Source organism: Eurosta solidaginis, chromosome 2 (assembly GCF_040869045.1).
Source record: "Eurosta solidaginis isolate ZX-2024a chromosome 2, ASM4086904v1, whole genome shotgun sequence".
NCBI classification, from domain to species: domain Eukaryota; kingdom Metazoa; phylum Arthropoda; class Insecta; order Diptera; family Tephritidae; genus Eurosta; species Eurosta solidaginis.
Genome location: NC_090320.1, coordinates 205,211,618 through 205,226,798, shown reverse-complemented (window position 1 = coordinate 205,226,798; position 15,181 = coordinate 205,211,618).

Below are 15,181 nucleotides of genomic sequence, written 5' to 3'. Positions count from 1 at the left end.
GTCTATATCTATCTCGATTCCTTTATACCTGTACAACCAACCGTTATGCAATCAAACTTAATATACTCTGTGAGCTCTGCTCAACTGAGTATAAAAATATTGAGTTGTACGATTTATTTAAAGCAAAAATGGTTAAAATAACTTTACCTGTTCAAAAGTTATGACCAATATAAGAAAGAGAATTCCACTTTAAATTTGCATTTTTTTGAAAATTGAAATTAAATTTGACGCCTATATTGAGGGGGTCGCCAATAAAAATTTTTAAGTTTTGAGAATACAGACCCCATAGTGTTTTGTAACGTGATATGTCATAATATGCCCTTGAAAAGCAACAGTGTTTTGTTATAATTCCCTTTCCAGCTAAAGCCGTTTTCATATAGTTTTATCTGCTAAGCTAGTTGTAACACATTAATGTATGGAAAACGTTTATGCCAAAATGACTGCATATCTCTAAAGCTCATTAGAAGAAATTATAGAGCTTCTCAAAATCAAAAGAACAATGCGTCTATATGAAAAACAAACAAAAAATACTTTCCTCTAATTTGCGAGATAGATTAGAAAAATTTTCGATACCCCCTCAACAAAAACTTCAAATTTAGTGGAAGTCTGTTACAACTATTTCATTTCGCAAAGAAACTGACCCAGTCTAAGTTTCTTGAATCTACTTTTGTTGTCATTGAATATGAACATTTACACACACACACATATACAGAGTCCTGCAACCACCCTCTTAATTTATTTCTATTTATAAATCATTTTTTTTTTTTTTAACTCTTTGTTTTTATAAAAACATTTATGTAGGTGTGATGTAATTTATGAATATTTAATATTTTAATAACTAAAGTAAAATTTATTAGCATGCAATCAAACAATTTTCGTTAAATTTACACACACATATTTTATTAGCTTTTTATGAATGAATTGCAGAACAAATAAATGCATAACTGTTACTCATAAATAATATGATTGTATATAAATATGACATTAATTTATATACAGTTTTATTTATAACCCAATAAATGTTGCGCATAAATTCGTATTTGCCACAATTATAATAGCAAAATAGAAATAATTTGTATCCGGTGATGTTTGTATGAGCTGAATTTATGTATACACACAAATGTCAAATGCGTGAGAAGCTTAAGGAGCCTAATGGCGTTTAATACGCTTGCTACGTACATGTGGACATACACATACGAATTATGAAACGCCCAGTAGCCAATTCTATAATACTAGCAGCGGAGAAATCAACTTTTAAAGTTGTATAAAGCCTCTATGACGCTAAACCCTCCCACAAACTACGTCATCAATGAATATTTAACTGTTTCAAAAAAATTTATCAGCGGATCGTATTATCCATATTACCTCTAAATAAAATAATTAAAAAAAAAATTGTAAGTTAAACGGTTTTATTGAAAACAATACTTACATGAAGTAATAATAATTCTAAAAGCTAGAAAATAATTAGGTAGGTCCTGGGTATTAGTCACCACACCCCTCATCAATCTATGGCGTTGATCAGAAAATTAAATAAAAGTGTTGGGTGCGTGAAATTTCTAAAAATGCGAAGCTTAACATAAGCCGATTAAGGTTCAGTTTGTCTTACTTATGGCTATAAATAGAAATTTGATGCGTCCAACGCTTTTATTTAATTGTCTGATCAACGCCATAGACTGATGAGGAGTGTGATGACTAGTACCTAGGACCTACCTAATTATTTTCTAGCTTTTAGTATTATTATTACTTCATGTAAGTATTGTTTTCAATAAAACCGTTTAACTTAAAATTTTTTTTTTAATTATTTTATTTTCAAGTTTTTAGTCTTTATTTAATTGCCTATCATATCTTATTCTACTTAGTCCATTTAGTGACTCATTATTACAAGGACTCTTTCCTGACAATTTGTTACATACTAAGCCCTCAATACATAATCCTTCCAAAGACTTTGCTCGACTCTGCGCCACGTATACTTGTCGCTCCTCCAACTCCAAAATATTTTGATGTCACTTCTACCGGACTGTATGTAATATTTGTTCCAAATATGAGCCAAGTCGGACATCATAGGTCGCTGTTTATTCATGTATGTATTATGTGTTCCAAATATGAGCCAAATCGGACCACAAATACAATACGATACAATACGAATTTTTGTGAACATCTCGATTCTTGCGCCACCTAGCGGTGATTTTTTTTCATAGGTCGATTTCTATTCTTGTATGTATTATGCGTTCCAAATATGAGCCAAACCAGACCACATATACGATTTTTTTGAATATCTCGATCTTTGCGCCACCTAGCGTCGATTTTTTTTATGTGTCGCCTTCTATTCATGTACGCATTATGTGTTCCTAATATGAGCCAAATCGGACCACAAATAGGATTTTTGTGAATATCTCGACCCTTGCGCCACCTAGTGGCGCGTTTTTTCCATAGGTCGCTTTATATTATTGTATGTATTATGTGTTCCAAATACGAGCGAAATCGGACCATAAATACGATTTTTGTGAATATCTGTATCCTTGCGCCACCTAGCGGCGAGTTTTTTTCTTATTGTTGCATTGTCATCGGGTTCTGAACTATATTCCCAGTTTCAACCTTGTAGCTTATCGGAAAGTTACTTAAATTTCAATTACAAAATTCGTGCCAGCCAGCCATCCAACCAACCAGGCTGTCAAGTCAAGCTAAATAAAACCGTTTAAAAAGGTGCGTGAGAAGTTATCCTTTTTCACTTTTCGGGTTGCTGTGAAGCTACCCTACAAATTTGAATAAAATCGTCGGTGTGCTTTCGGAGGCCATAATCTGCATACAAATATATGTACATTCTTCTTTATATATAAAGAAGAAGAATAGGATAAACTCTCCTTAGAGCACAAACATTAGCAAACATTAGAAGGAGTATTTTTTATGAGATGTATGCATTCTTAACCATTAACATTACATACATACAAACAACCATACATACCTATAAATGCGCTCCTAAAGTTAAATAACGCTAGCGAATGCTAGCTTTTTTCACCGTTCGACCTAATTCAACATGTATAGGTTCTTATATGTATGTGACGCATAATGTGATATGATGAAAGACCCACTCAAAGCATTCGTACATTTCACAACGAACAACCACATGAACTGCATTTTCAACCTGTTGATTTTGTGTCACATCTTAAAATTTCACTCTCATCATTTATTCATAACTCGCCTAAAGAAGTATAACTTCAAAAATTACCAATAATACATGAATTTTACCAGCAATTTGAATATGGAACATACTATGCTATCCAAAAGTTTGTATGGCTTGAAATCTGAACAATTAAGATATTCTAGAACATCGATCTAAAAATCGCAAATTTTTCAGAACGAATGCCGTGAGTGTTTCTCTGCAGTAGAAAGTGTTCTGCCTTGCCAAAAAATTATTATTATTTTGATACTAATTTGGCAATAATTTCGGGATGCTGAGAAGATTGTTTTTAGATAAGCTTGGTGCTGCTTCGGTTTTTTTGATCTCGTAACATTTTGGGATTATGAGAAATCTTCGAGAAATTACACATGTTTTAACATTTTTAAAACAATTAATGAAGAATCTCATTTAATATCAATTACACCGACACAAAAAACATTTATGATAAAAAAGTTTAAAAGGTATTTTTAATACTCAAAATTGTATTATTATTTTTAATAATTTTTTTAACCAATTTTTGTTGTTATATCGGCCAACTGATTGTTGTTCGCATAACGGTAATCCGTAACGGCATAGACTAATCGAGTTAGATATAGACTTCTATATATCAAAATGATCTGGGGGAAAGAAGAAATTCATATAGCCATGTCCGTCGTCGTAACACGATAATTTGAGTAAATTTTGAGGTATCTTGATGAAATTTGGTATGTAGGTTCCTGGGCACCCATCTCAGATCGCTATTTAAAATGAACGAAATCGGACTTCAAACACGCACACTTTTTCGATATCGCAAATTTCGAAAAACCGAAAAAGTGCGATAATTCGCAAAATAGAAAATTAGTAAAATTTTGGACAATGGGCGTGTCACCGCCCACTTTTCAAAGAAGGTAATTTAAAAGTTTTGCGAGTCGTAATTTGGCAGTCGTTGAAGATATCATGCTGAAATTGGGCAGGAGCGTTACTCCTATTACTGTATGTGTACCAAATTAAAATTAGGAAAATCGGATGACGAAAAAAAAAATTTTTAAAAGTAAAATTTTAACAAAAAATTTTATATCTTTACAGCATATAAGTAAATTATGTCAACATTCAACTCCAGTAATGATATAGTGCAACAAAATACAAAAATAAAAGAAAATTTCAAAATCGGCGTGGCTTCGCCCTTTTTCATTTAATTCGTCTAAGATACTTTTAAGGCCATAAGTCGAACAAAAATTTACCTATCTTTGTGAAATTTGTTAGGTGCATAGATTCTATGACGATAACTGTTTTCCGAGAAAATGGGCGAAATCGGTTGAAGCCACGCCCAGTTTTTATACACAGTCGACCGTCTGTCCTTCCGCTCTGCCGTTAACACGATAACTTGAGCAACAATCGATATATCTTTACTAAACTTAGTTCACGTACTTATCGGAGCTCAGTTTATCTTGGAATAAAAAATGGCCGAAATCCGACTTTGATCACGCCCACTTTTTCGATATCGAAAATTACGAAAAATTTAAAAAGCCAAATATATACCAAATATGAAAAAAGGGATGAAACATAGTAATTGGATTGATTTATTGACGCAAAATATAACTTTAGAAAAAACTTTGTAAAATGGATGTGACGCCTACCATATTAAGTAGAAGAAAATGAAAAAGTTCGGCAGGGCGAAATCAAAAGCCCTTGGAATCTTGGCAGGAATACTGTTCGTGGTATTACATATATAAATAAATTAGCTGTGCCCGAAAGATGATGTTCTGGGTCACCCTGGTCCACATTTTGGTCGATATCTCGAAAACGCCTTCACATATTCAACTAAGGGCCACTTCCTTTTAATACCCTCATTAATACCTTTAATTTGATACCCATACCGTACAAACCCCTGGTCCACCTTTATGGCGATATCCCGAAATGGCGTCCACCTATAGAACTATGTCCCACTCCCTTTCAAAATACTCTTTAATACCTTCCATTTGATACCCATGTCATACAAACACATTCCAGGGTTACCCTAGGTTCATTTTCCTACATGGTGATTTTCCCATATTTTGTCTCCAAAGCTCTAAGCTGAGTATGTAATGTTCAGTTACACCCGAACTTAGCCTTCCTTACTTGTTTTTAACTAGTTTTTAATTGCAAAAATTTATTAAAACTACTACGAAGGTGAATTATATTCTTAACTCGCTAATTTTCTGCACTTTCTCTTAAGAAAGTGTAAATAGAAAAAATTTAAAAATTTATCTCAATCAAGCTCTTTTTAATCCAAAAATTTTCATTTAAAGAAAATATTATTCAAGTCAAATGAAAAATGAAGATTGTAGCGTGATTTATTTTTTTAGCTAAGAATTTTTTTTAATTTGTCAAAATGTATGAGTTTAACCCCTCATGTCTGGTTAACCCTGCGTTTAAAAGATAACTTGCCGTTCTGCAAGTGGGCCTTGTTGTAATATCGAACCACTCTGAGCCGACGGCAAAAGTCGAATCAATAGGTAGGTAGGTGAAATGGCTGCGACCCTGGTCGCCCAAGTAGCTATTTAAAGCCGTTTTGATGCCATGTAACTCGTCTAAAAACCTACGTAATGTTACGGTCAATGTATTACAACCATCCAGAGTTGTTGATAAAATTAAGAATATTCGGGATTACTATCGCAGATAACCCTCTGAGCTCTTCTAGAAACGGGGTTCCAAGGAACCTTAGCCGGGCTCTAGCTTGAGCCGGGCATTTACACATAAAGTGTTCTACTGTCTCCTTGGCACTTGGATCTTTGCAGCTTCTGCAGTAGTCGTTATGCGGAATGCCCATCTTTTCCGCATGCATACCTACTGCCCAATGACCGGTGCAGGCTGCTATCAGTTTGCGTGTGTTAGCCCTGGATTTCTTCAGAAGACTTCTCGTCCTCTTTCCATCATAGTTTGGCCAAATGGATTTTGATATTGCACAGGTGGTTATGTTATTCCACTTTGTTTATGCTTTCTTCAAGTAGAAGCTTTGGATATTCCCCTTGGATACTGCTAAGGGTATGCCTAATTCGACACGGGTTATTTCCTCGCTCATCCCCGATGAGCCCCTGCGTGCTAGCTCGTCGGCCTTCTCGTTACCCTCTATCCCCCTATTACCCGGGGCCCAGATAAAGTGTAGTTCTAGAATGGTGGATAACTGGAATATGAGTCGCTTACAAGCCCACACTAATTTCGAGTTAGTGCGTCGCGAGGAAAGCGCTTTTATCGCTGCTTGGCTATCCGACAGGATGTAAACTTTACTAGCTACATTCAAGCCCTCCAGTGATTTGCAGGCTTGCCAAATCGCGAGGATTTCTGCTTGAAACAGGCTGCAGTGCGATGGGAGTCTGAATGATGCAGACAAATCTAGGGACTCAGAGAAAACTCCGGCCCCCACTCCCGATTCCATCTTGGAGCCGTCAGTGTAGATTTGGATGTCGTTGACCCTTATGCCCGGGTTTCTCTTCCACTCGTTCCTGCTTGGAATGGCGGTATTACAACCGTACTCAAACTTCAGTTTGCGAAGGTAGTAATCTGTCTCGGTACTACATGTACCATCCGAAAGTTTCTTTAGGGTACTACTATGCCCTTGCTGAATATCTTTCCAACACCCAGACTCCCTAAGTCTCAGTGCGGTTTGTGACGATGTACAAAGTATATGCAAATTGATCGGAAGCAGGTGCAAAATGGGGTCTAAAGCAGCTGTAGGGCAAGTGCGTCCGGCCCCTATGGCACCAACGCACGCAGTGCCCTGGACTTTTTGTAGGGTAGTGAGATTGTAGCTCTTACTTAGAGCTTCCCACCAGACAATGGAAACATAGGTAAGCACCGGTCGCACCACCGCCTCATACATCCAAACTACCATGCTTGGCTTGAGTCCCCATTTCTTACCAAACATTGATTTGCAGGCATAGAAGGCGATGCAGGCCTTCCGTACCCGCTCTTCGATGCATACTTTCCATTTCAACTTGCAGTTAATTGTTAGTCCCAGATACTTGGTACTCGATGACAGGTTTAGTTGCTGGCGGTTTAAGAATGGTAATCTGAAGGCATTTGGCTTGTACTTCCTCGTGAAGAGAAGCAGGCCCGTCTTGTCGGGATTTAACCTAAGGCCACATCCCTGTGCCCACCTGCTGAGTTTAGCCAAGGCCCTTTCAATGATATCGCTCATTACGGGGGGGAAGGACCAGAGATCAAGATCGCCACGTAGTCGGCATACGCCACGATCTTAACCCCCCCCCCCCCCTGCGTTAAGTTTTCCTAGGATTTCATTTATTGTGATCAACCAAAGCAGAGGTGAAAGCACCGCTCGCTTATAAATCGAAGTTCAAATCAAAATACATACATTTCAAAGGACCTTCATTTATTTGGAAATTATTTATATGCCTAGAGATTTTGAGGGCTCTTGTTTACTATCGATTATACGACTAATCGACTTTTCCATAAGATGGGTAGCAACTTTTGAATTCATTGAACATTGGCTAGCTGGTTTTTGAGCCGTCTTGGCAATCGATTGACTGTTATTATTCGAATACCAACGGTTTCATAAATACAATTTTTTGTCATAAAAATTAAATAAAATGTATTTGCCTTTACGAATCGTAGTACTCACTGAATATAACAAAAGACAAATTAGTCCAATCTTGTACTAGTCGAATGCAAACAACAAGTCGATTAGTCATAATCGATAATTTTACTATGCAACATTCGAATAATGGACTGCCATAGAAACATCCTTTTATAACTGCTCTATACTGCTCATCATTTATGAAAAAAAAATGCAAGGCGCGATAACCTTCTAACAAATTTTAGGCCGAACTTCTCCTCTAATTTGCGTTGTGTTATTTTTATTTTTTCCTACAAATTACAAATTGGCGGGACAGAACCTACATTTTTTATGCAGACTCCGAACGGCATCTGCAAGACAGATGAATTTTCACTGAGAAGGTTTTAATGGCAGAAATGTTTGTCCAAACACTGCCGAGAGGCGACCTTGTTTAATTGAACAAACTTGTTTTTAAAATTTCGATATTCTTTGCCCGGAGCTTGAACCCATGATCTTCGGTGTACGCTTCCACTACAACACGGCGGCCGCTCATCATTTAGCCACTTGTTTTTGGCATTGTATATGTACCTACTATATTTATGTTAGGTTTACTGTAACGGCATTTCGTTCTTGTTTAACAATACGGCTTAAATACGCTCGAATAAAATTCATATCATAGTTACTCTCTACAACGTGTTATTGTTGTTTATCATTATTACCGTTTCACATTGCGGCACACCACTGTCGTGCATGTCCTTCATGTCCTTTCTGAGTATTCCATGTCCATGTCAAGCGACCATTTCATTACATTGCGCTCATTCACTCGTTCATTTGTCTGTCCATTAGTTCCAATTGTAAAGTTTGTTTATGTGTGTGAGTGTGTAGGCTTTCTTGCATATCTGCTCATATCACAAGCTCACTGAAGCGTTTATTATCCTCACGTGGAAATGAGCAATGGCAATCGGATTAAATCCGGCACAAAAGTTACGTAAAGGCGCTCATAAGTACTTTGGTACATGCATCCCAAATATGTACTTATTGTATATATGTATGTATGTATATATTTAGTAAATGTGCACGTACAAAAAATACAGTGTGTAAAATTAAATTGCGGACACCATAAATAAGTGAAACAAAGGAAGCGCATATTGACTGCAGTAACAAAACCCCCTAACCAAGCCATACGTCAGAACTGGTTAAACAGAAAAAAGACCCTATTATAACTACCCTGAAATGTATTCAGTTCGGTAAGCAGCTGTGGCTCTAAGGTGGATATTCCAAAGTAATGTTTGGTAAGCTCTTTACAGTTGGCCAGAGTTTATCAACGCCGTAGCAATAATAATTTGACGCGATACACATGAACGGGCACTGTCTCATAGGTCCTCTTTGTACCCTTACGGGCAGTGTCGGACAAGTCTCTTAGTACCTCTCGGGTTGTAAGAATCCCCCTTTGGGAGAATAAACGTTCACTATGACTTTTGCAATTTTACATAAGCCGGTTGCAAATTATAAGCGCATGCTAGACTTAAAAAGAAAACGATAGAAATCAGCTTCAGGGAATAAGACGTTTCGATCTATTTTGTAAAGCCGTCTTTAGGGAAATATCATTCCCCACTATAGACATCTTTAAGGATTTTAAACTGCAATAGAATTTCATTATTTGAGGAGTTTCCGCTCAGATAAGTGCCACCTAATGTTTAGTGAAGACAGTGTAACTTTTCTTTCGACTTTGTCCTCAATACCACTACCCATTTCTACTTAATACTATGGTATCTATTACATAGAGCCCCAAAACATATCCTTGTTGTTTAAAATCCACATGTGCTCTTGGAAGTATCATCGAAGTGGGTCATATAAGACCATATTTAGACATTTAATCAAAAAGAAAGTCGTGAAAAATTTTAAACACGTAGCACAACATTTTTCTATAGGGCGGCTATCTTCTGATATTGTACCTATATATGGGATATTTTAATATCCCCCTTCTTGAAGCAAGCTAAAGTGTAGAGAAATGACTTCGTGGCTGCACCGCAGGAGTGCGCGAGCAGGAGACGAGCTTTAGGTTTACTCTACATCATTAAGGAGAGGTTCAGGTGTCTTGTGCCTCAGCAAAAATGCAGAGAACTTCGTGTAAATCACAGATTTTTAAGGTAGTCAAAACAAGATTTAACTAGTATCTGCTGGCTGGTTTCGGAATCAAAAACAGGTAGTAATTTCCCACCATTTAAGCATCATTTTCGAATTACAGTATCGACAAATTTCGATAAATAATCATACATGACACACGACTTCCATGATTTTCCTACCAGCAGCCTCAGCAATGCAGTAAAGAGACAAACTCTCAGGAAACTGTCCCTAATTAAAGGTGCTGACAGTACAGTCTTTTACTTACACTAACCCCCAAGATAGAGCTTATGATTACATCTCGAAAAACAGCGATAATTTCGAAGCTCGAGAAATCAATAACTCGGCCTCCCGCGAGTTTCTCAAATATCGAACTCGTCAAGCGCACCAGCTTCTCGATATCCAATTTAGTCGCTACATCGAGCGTTTTCATCGAACAGAAATGTTAATCGTTTCGTGATAATTTTGTGAACGCACAGTTGAGAGTTTTCGTCCACTCAACATTGGATCCACGTGTTTATTCGTTGATCTGACAGTTTTTTGACACATTTAATTGTTGGTTATAAATACAATTGTTCCTCTTATTATTATAGTCAAGTGTGAAAAGTAGTTTAAGAAGTCCTTTTACTTAAAATTTAAGGATAATTATTTTATTTGGGAGTTGGCTCAACTTGCCGTTCAGAACAAATTTTTTAGCACTCAACTGATAGACACATGTTTGCAACGTATCAACAAAAATAGTGTTCGCTGAAAGCGCCCTTTGGCGGTATTAGATGTAGAACAAATATATTAACGTTATTAAAAAACACAAACGCACTCTTTGGTGTCTGGAAAATAACTCGGCTTCTTTATTTCAGTAAATTTTATAAAAAACGTTAGTTATCTAAAGCTTACGACTAATTTCTCCTCTTTAAATTACTCTCTTAGTCTTAGTATATTTACTCCTAAAGCTATGTAACTTAGTTAAGAGGAATATATATGTACTATTTGTTAAAAGTATGTAAATATATGTATGTATAAAAGTATGTACAGATGTACATATGGGTCCTTATATTACACCTCCACCCCTAGAATAGGCAGTCCCTGTTTATTAAGAACGTAAATATATTATAATTAGAAATATAGTTAAGTGTTATTATTATATATATGTATATATATATATTTTTTTTAGAATATAATTAATTTTTGTTTTTTTTTTTTTTATAATTCAATTTTTTCGTTTTACTTGGGAATTATATACTTTTTTAAATTTGTTATCGTTTGATACTAAATAATTTCCATCTTGTTTATAATTAACAATTTTCTTGTTTTTAGGTTTTGATTTACTAACCCTGTTATTATTAACAATGTTGTTGGCAAAACTGTCTGTATAAATTCTGTTGGTTTTCTGATTCAAAACATTTATACGATTAACTTTCTTCTGATGTACTATTTGTGAAAGTTTAGATATTTCTTCTTGTGAAATTAAATTATTAAAAAAATCAATTGGTCGAAAATTAGTAGTAGTGTGAATAGTGTTGTTGTATGATATTATTGCTTTTTGCACATGCTCGCTAATACCATCCTTATTATTTGGATCCGCATTAAAGCGCCGAATGTGTTCGTTCAGGGTTCCATGAAGCCTCTCTTTATCTGCATTTCCAGTTTTAAGATATGCTGTGGTCGTATGCCACTTTATTTCCTGTTCTTTTAAAAATTCTCAAATTACGGCAGTATCTTATTCATTGTCGAATACTAATAGATTTGGTTTCCCTAAATACTGAATTCTCTCCTTTAGTGCTTTAAGTATTAATACCCAAGTTCTATCTTCTAAATAAGAGGCAGTTGCATACTTCGTAAGTTTATCTATGTTTGTCAGATACATGGTGCCTCGTTGTGGAAACCATATATCTATATGCACAATATCGTTATGCTTTACTGGGGTGGGTGTAATGTTTAAACTGTATTTTATTGGAGACCTATCGTGTTTTGCAAGCTTACAAATTTCACAGTTATTGATGTACTTCTGGATTTCTTTTTGGAATTTCGGGTAATAATAATTTTTTTTTTTCAATTCTTCGTAAACCTCATTAATACCTCTATGATTATTATACTCAGTTGAGCAGAGCTCACAGAGTATATTAAGTTTGATTGGATAACGGTTGGTTGTACATATATAAAGGAATCGAGATAGATATAGACTTCCATATATCAAAATAATCAGGATCGAAAAAAAATTTGATTGAGCCATGTCCGTCCGTCCGTCCGTCCGTCCGTCCGTTAACACGATAACTTGAGTAAATTTTGAGGTATCTTGATGAAATTTGGTATGTAGGTTCCTGAGCACTCATCTCAGATCGCTATTTAAAATGAACGATATCGGACTATAACCACGCCCACTTTTTCGATATCGAAAATTTCGAAAAACCGGAAAAGTGCGATAATTCATTACAAAACACAGATAAAGCGACGAAACTTGGTAGATGAGTTGAACTTATGACGCAAAATAGAAAATTAGTAAAATTTTGGACAATGGGTGTGGCACCGCCCACTTTTAAAAGAAGGTAATTTAAAACTTTTGCAAGCTGTAATTTGGCAGTCGTTGAAGATATCATGATGAAATTTGGCAGGAACGTTACTCTTATTACTATATGTACGCTTAATAAAAATTAGCAAAATCGGAGAAGGACCACGCCCACTTTAAAAAAAAAAATTTTTTAAAAGTAAAATTTTAACAAAAAATTTAATATCTTTACAGTATATAAGTAAATTATGTCAAGATTCAACTCCAGTAATGATATGGTGCAACAAAATACAAAAATAAAAGAAAATTTAAAAATGGGCGTGGCTCCGCCCTTTTTCATTTAATTTGTCTAGGATACTTTTATCGCCATAAGTCGAACAAAAATTAACCAATCCTTTTGAAATTTGGCAGAGGCATAGATTTTATGGCGTTAACTGCTTTCTGTGAAAATGGGCGAAATCAGTTGATGTCACGCCCAGTTTTTATACACAGTCTTCCGTCTGTCCTTCCGCATGGCCGTTAACACGATAACTTGAGCAAAAATCGATATATCTTTACTAAACTCAGTTCACGTACTTATCTGAACTCACTTTATCTTGGTATGAAAAATGAACGAAATCCGACTATGACCACGCCCACTTTTTCGATATCGAAAATTACGAAAAATGAAAAAAATGCCATAATTCTATACCAAATACGAAAAAAGGGATGAAATATGGGAAGGTAATTGGATTGTTTTATTGACGCGAAATATAACTTTAGAAAAAACTTTATAAAATGGTTGTGACACCTACCATATTAAGTAGAAGAAAATGAAAAAGTTCTGCAGGGCGAAATAAAAAACCCTTAAAATCTTGGCAGGTATTACATATATAAATAAATTAGCGGTATCCAACAGATGATGTTCTGGGTCACCCTGGTCCACATTTTGGTCGATATCTGGAAAACGCCTTCACATATACAACTACCACCACTCCCTTTTAAAACTCTCATTAATACCTTTAATTTGATACCCGTATCGTGCAAACTCATTCTAGGGTCACCCCTGGTCCACCTTTATGGCGATATCTCGAAAAGGCGAACACCTATAAAACGAAGGCCCACTCCCTTTTAAAAATACTCATTAACACCTTTCATTTGATACCCATATCGTACAAACAAATTCTAGGGTAACCCCTGGTCCACCTTTATTGCGATACCTCGAAAATGCGTCCACCTATAGAACTAAGGCCCACTCCCTCTTAAAATACTCATTAACTCCTTTCGTTTGATATTTTGATACCCATTTGATATTTGATACCCATATCGTACAAACTCATTCTAGAGTCACCCCTGGCCCACCTTTATGGCGATATCTCGAAACGGCGTCCACCTATAGAACTAAGGCCCACTCCCTTTTAAAATACTCATTAACACCTTTCGTTTGATGCCCATATTGTGCCAACAAATTCTGGGGTCACCACTGGTCCACCTTTATGGCGATATCTCGAAACGGCGTCCACCTATGGAACTAAGGATTACTTCCTTTTAAAATGCTCATTAACAACTTTCATTTGATACCCATATCGTACAAACGCATTCTAGAGTCACCCCTGGTCCATCTTTACGGCGATATCTCGAAAAGGCGTCCATCTATAGAACTTAGGTCCACGCCCTTTTAAAATACTCATTAATACCTTTCATTTGATACCCATATCGTACAAACGCATTCTAGAGTCAACCCTGATCCACCTTTATGGCTATATCCCTAAATGGCGTCCACCTATAGAACTATGGCCCACTCCCTCATAAAATACTCTTTAATGCCTTTCATTTGATACACATGGCATACAAAGACATTCCAGGGTTTCCCTCGATTCATTTTCCTTCATGGTTATTTTCCCTTATGTTGTCACCATAGCTCTCAACTGAGTATGTAATGTTCGGTTACACCCGAACTTAACCTTCCTTACTTGTTTTTAATATGCGTTTTTTCAATTAACTGCAAAAGACTTTCTCTATCAGTTATATCTTCTATAAATAAATTTGCATAGAGTTTTTTTAGGCTTTTGTTTTTTGCAAAATATTTTATATACAAAGCTTGGAATTCTTTGTATAGCTCAATATTTGGACAAAAAACAACTACGAGTCCTTTTGAAGGAAGTTAATCTTTTAGAAAGTTCAAAATACCATCCGCATTCGACACCTTTAAGTTATGTCTGATCTTATTTTTGAACATAATTTTTGTTTTACAAGAGTTTTCGTTTGATGTTTGGATAACTACCTAATTTTTAAATATATTAAGAGGATTTTTTGTGATTTTAATATAGTCAGCGTCATCGCTCTCTGCGCTATGAACTGTATTAGCATCTTCATAAAATAATTCATGTAAATTTATTTCAATTTCGCTATTTGATGCCTCATAACTTAACCTACTTAGACCGTCAGCGATTACGTTTTCCTTTCCTTTTATGTAATACCGAAATCGAACTCATTTAGCTTGATTTTCCATCTTTGGATTTTTGCATTAGGTTCTTTGATATTGTTAAGCCAAACTAAGGGCCGATGGTCTGTTTTTATTACAAACCTTCGCCCAAAGAGATAGGGACGGAAATACTTCGTTGCCCAAACGATGGCTAATAATTCTTTTTCTATTGTTCTGTAATTCTTTTCATGGCCATTTAATGTACGGCTTGCAAATGATACTACTTTATTTCCTTGCATCAGTGCAGCTCCTAACGCAAAATTGCTTGCATCAATAATTTTTGAATAACGTTTTTAATTTTTCGAAAGCGTTTTTATAATCTTTATCGTTTGTATTGATTTTCTCACCTTGTTTTAAGTACTTAATAAGATGGTGAGCTAT